A 5114-nucleotide genomic window follows, 5' to 3' on the forward strand; every position below is an offset into this window, starting at 1 on the left:
CACCTTCTTTTTCCCTATGCTCCATAGCCAGCAGCTCCAATGCTAGCGGCAACGCCCAGAAGAGGAGCCATGAGGACTGAGATGGTCTGTGCTGCTGTATGCATGGGTTGTGGGGCTATGTGGGGCTGTGATGCTGAACCAGAGGTGGATCTAGGACTCTGCACAGGGAGGTGCTGATGGTACGGTGCCTCACCCCATATAACACAACACCTAGTTTTCTCCAGTGAAAAAGAAACTAGCAGCTTTGCTAATAAGCGGCCTAGAGCTGCAGTATTCAATTTCAGACTGAAGCCAAAAAAAAAAAAAAAAAGCTTTATTGGCAGGTGAGTTCATTTGCTTTATCAGGTATTCTATATAAAAACACAACCAATGCGGCAAACATACTCCAAAGCTGTTGTGTCCTTTGTCCTTTGAGTTTGATACATGTCTCTTCTTCATGTTCATAAAACAAAATAATGCTTTCTTGAGCATCGGACAGTGCCTCAGTGCTTCATTGTGAGTGATTCTGTGCCAGAGCTCATGTTCAGCTGAGTTAATGCATCACACAATCATAGACTCATAGAAAATGAGGGTTGGAAGGGACCTCACAGCTAGTCCAACCCCCTGCTCAAAGAGAGACCAACCCTAATTAGATCATCCCAGAGAAGGCTTTGTCTACCCGAGTCTTAAAATATTCTAAGGATGGAGATTCCTCACCCTCTCTGGGTAGCCTGTTCCAGTGTTTTACTACCCTCCTAGTGTGAAAACTTTTCCTAATATCCAGCCTCAATTTCCCGTGCTGCAATTTGAGCCCATTGCTCCTTGTTCTCTTGTCTGCCACCACCGAGAACAGTCCAGCGCCATCCTCTTTGGAACCACACTTCTGGGAGTTGAAGGCTGGTATTAAACCCCCCTCAGTCTTCCCTTCTCCAGACTAAGAAAGCACAGTTCCCTCAGCCTCTCCTCACACGTCATGTACTCCAACCCCTGGACCATTTTTGTTACTCTCCACTGGACTGTCTCCAATGTGTCCACATCCTCCTGTAGAGGGGGGTGCAAAACTGGACACAGGACTCCAGATGTGGCCTCACCAGTGCTGAGTAGAGGGGAAGAATCACTGCCCTCAATCTGCTGGCAACACTCCTACCGATGCAGCCCAGGATGTCATTAGCTTTCTTGCAACAAGGGCACACTGCTGGCTTATATTCATCTTATTGTCCACTGTAACCCCCAGGCCTGTTCTGTAGTTGCTGCGTAGCCGGTCAGTAGCAGTACATGTAGCAGTACATGGGATTCATCTGTCCCAAGTGCAGAACTTTGCACTTGTCCTTATTGAGTCTATTGAACTTGTCCTTATTGAACATCCACTCTTGAGTTCATGGGTCAGTTGGGGTTAAAAACCAGACTGTAGGGCTGGGAAATGGGAGCAATGTGACTCAGCGCAGCCAACAGACAACAGCAGGGCAGAAGGAAGGAGAGCTGGAGAAGGGGGACAGAAGCCACTGGGGACTTCCCTGGAAAGGGCTGTAGGGGCCCGTGACCTTGAGGGGACACAAGCTCAGGGAGCTATGGGGTCAGATGGGCCTGTGGGTTGGGGGATGGGGGTTGGCATTGGGGTTCAGGCCTTTCAAACAGCCCAATAACCCTCAGGCAGGAACTGACCACATCCAGCTGGGTCTGAGTGCCCCGTGGGCTCAGGGCAGGAGCCCAGCCCTCTGCAAAGGGCTCTGGTGGATCCCTGCTCCTGCCTTTAGCTCTTGCTGCAGGGCCCATGCTCGACCTGCTCTCAGGCTCTGGCTTCTCACTTCCTGACCTTGACTCCTCTCCATGCATGGCTTCCTGGACCTTGACCTTGAGGTAGGCAGGATGCCCATGCCCTGGTCTCTAGCAGGTATCACAGGGGCACAGGGCTGGATGGGGCTGTATGCTCTACCACAGCCCTGGGCTTGCAGGAGGAGATGGGATGGACTCTGCCTCCGAAGCCTGGGAGCTGAGAAGATCACAGCCAGCTCCAGACTGGAGCATTTCCAGCTGTTCACCTGATTTTATGCAGCTAAATCTGCACCCCTGGTTCTCCCAGGCTGGAGAAGCTGGGGCAAGGGGGCTTCAGTCCAACCGTGCCTAGTTCGTGGCTGTGTGGGGGTGCCTGTCCTCCGTGCTTGGGACCTGCAGCTTTGGGGGTCAGGGCATCTGAGTCCTGCTCTCCCCTGGCTGGGGACTGGGTTTGCGGGGCTTGGAGCTGGGGGCCAGGACACCCGGGCTCTCTCTGCAGCTCAGGAAGAGGAGCGGAGTGAAGTGGGTAGGAGCCAGGACTCCTGGGTCCCATCCCTTGTGGCTGCTGGAGTTTCTCTCTGTGGCCAGCAGATGTCCCACGGCTGCCACCCATCAACCCGGCAGAGCTGTTCTCACCCGCCTGCCTGGAGGAGCGCTCCGGAGCTACCAGCCCCGTCTGTATGTCTGTCCCTCTGCATCCTGAGCCCACTAGGCCTGGGTTTCACTTCCCCCCCACGCCTTCCCACTGACATCGGTGACTCAGGGCTTGGAAATCCCTGCCCTGCCACTGCTTCTGCTGGACCCGGCGTACCCACAGCTGCTGGGTTCAGGCTGGGAGCCCGGGCACCTGGGTTTTCTCGAGGTCGGGGAGAGGAGGGGGGCGGGGGACCGAGAGCCAGGGTGCCAGGGTCCCTTCCAAGCTCTGGGGGCAATGGGGCGAGAGCACGGGGCCTTGAAATGCCAAGGCTGGAAGTGCAGAGCCCAGTTTCCACCTCCCCTGGTGTGTAGCACACAGACAGAGAGACGTGGAGCCTGGGGAATAAGCCACCTTTTATTGACATGCAGCTGGCAGGGGCCGAGATCTTGCTGTCCCCCCTGCCACACGTGCAGCACATTGAAATACATGCACACTGCCCGCGGCCCACACCCTTCCCACCCCCCGATTTCTGGGGCGTGCTCTAGGGTCCTTTTGGCCCTTATGGGCTTCTGTCAGCCTGGGGGTATGCAGCAGAGGGGCGGGGGGGTTGGGAGGCAGGGGCTCTATTTGAGTGCCTATATTGCTATATGGGACTGCGGGTCTGTACTGGCAGGTCAGGTCTGAGTCAGGGATGGGGCGCGGCTAAGCGGGTCCATGTCCAGCCTCCTCCATTGGCCAGGGTGATATACATACCAGTGGCTGCCCAAAGCTCGAGGGACTGTGGACTGGGGTGGATCACAGTTCGAAGCTCTTTGTCCATACAGGCCAGCCGGCCTTGAGGTGGAGACAGCATTCAATCTCTATATCCCACACAGACCCAGCTATCTATGGAGGCTGCGGGGCCTGGACAAGCTGGTGGACTCCAAGGCAGGTCAAGAATTGGGTCACTCCATCCCTATATAGGCCCAGTATGTCTATGGCCTGGGGATACGGGATGGGGGACTCTATTCAGGCTCCCTCTGGTCATATAGAGGCCCCCAAGACCTCCGTGCAGGGAATGCCCATCCATATGGGATGGGGGCATCCGCGGGGGTGGGTGTCTTTTAGCACCGCTGTCCTGGGCTCGGGTCACGTAGTACTGCCAGGATCAAGCACCAAGCACAGGGGCAGCACCAGGGTCTGCAGCTGAGGGAAGAGTCCACGGGAGCCCTGGGGCCTGGCAACCCGGTGTTAGATGTTGCCTAGAGGGGAAATGAGAGTGAGAAGGGGATGAGAGACCAAGAGGAAGGAGTCTGTGATGGGGGATGGATGGATGGATGGATCATAGAAAGAATCATAGACATGAAGGGCTGGAAGGGACCTCAAAGTCCAACCATCCGAGACCATCGAGTCCAACCCCCCCCCGGGTCTGGGCAGGAATACTGCTGAGATCAAATGATCCCTGCAAGGTGTCTGTCTAGTCTCCTCTTGAAGGCTTCCAAGGGTAGGGACTGCACCACCTCCTTGGGAAGTCTATTCCACATCCTGGTCACCCTTACCGTAAAGAAGTTTTTCCTTACATCCAACCTGAAACCATCCTTTAACAGCTTATGGCCATTGCTCCTTGTCCTCCCCTGGGGTGCCCTAGCAAACAGTTTATTTGCCCAGCTCCTGATATTCACCCACTACATACATATAGATGGCCATCAAGCCCCGCCTCAGTCTCCTCTTCCCCAAGCTGAATAGTCCCAGATCCCTTAATTTTTCTTCATAAGGTTTGTCCTACAGGGCCTTAACTATTTTTGTGGCCATTCTCTGGACCGTTTTAAGATTCTCCACATATTTTTGAATTGTGGTGCCTAGAACTGGACACAGGATGGATGGATGGATGGAGGGATGGAGGGATGGAGGGACGGAGGGAGGGAGGGCTGGGGCTGAAGTATGGACACAGGTCAATGGACAGAGGGATGCTGTGCTGGAAAGGTGTGTGCATAGGAAAGGAGTGATGAATGGATGGATGGAGAGATGAATATGGGGGAGAGAGGCAGAAGGAGGGATGAATGGCTGGATGAAAGGCTGTGGACATGGGGAAGAATTGATGGATGGAAGGATGAGCGCATAGGGAAGGATGGAGGGGTGTCTGTACAGGGAGAGAGGGATGGATGTGTACTTGGAAAGGGATGGATGGATGGATGGATAGATGGATGGATGGACAGGAGGAGAAGGAATGGAGGGGTAAGTGCATGGGGAAGGATGGAAGGAGGGATGGCAGGAAGGAAGGATAAGTGCATGGGGATGGATGGAGAGAGAGGTGAGTGGATAGGGAAGGATGGAGAAATGGAAGGAGGATGAGCCATGGAGGGGGTAAAAGTGGGGAGGGGGACACAGACGGACAGATGGATGGATGGTTGGACAGTTGCACTCACCTCGGGGGTAGTTGTCTCCAGCCAGAGGGGTGTAGCCTGCAGGAGGGGAGGCAGGAGGTTAGTCAGGGTCCAGCCCCCACAGCCCCCCAGCTTCCCTCGCCCTGGACCCCACAGTACTGCTCCCATCTTCCCCAGGGGGCACAGACTCTAGTCCAGCTTCCCCCAGCCCCAGGGACTGCCAACCCCCCTCCCCCTCAGATATGGGCCCTGGTGCTCACCATGGCGGACAGGGGCCCTCCACCAGCACGAGGTGCCAGCTGCGAAGACCAGGAGCCCCAGGACCAGCACTGCAGCCGCCGAGCCCCACAGCAGCTGGGCCG

General features: G+C 55.6%; 1 protein-coding gene and 1 long non-coding RNA gene across 2 annotated transcripts in view; one reads left to right on the plus strand and one right to left on the minus strand.

Annotated features, from left to right (window-relative positions):
• LOC102381926 (H-2 class II histocompatibility antigen, E-S beta chain) overlaps positions 1-5114 on the plus strand; it is a 603463-nt gene that overhangs the window by 499334 nt on the left and 99015 nt on the right. The window lies entirely within an intron of this gene.
• Positions 2133-5114, minus strand: LOC102377519. Its single transcript, XR_325051.3, has 3 exons — positions 5013-5114; positions 4795-4830; positions 2133-3630 (listed from the first exon to the last, which is right to left on the minus strand). It is a non-coding gene; the product is annotated as an uncharacterized LOC102377519 (long non-coding RNA).

Source organism: Alligator sinensis, unplaced genomic scaffold, assembly GCF_000455745.1.
Source record: "Alligator sinensis unplaced genomic scaffold, ASM45574v1 scaffold1303_1, whole genome shotgun sequence".
Lineage (NCBI taxonomy): Eukaryota > Metazoa > Chordata > Crocodylia > Alligatoridae > Alligator > Alligator sinensis.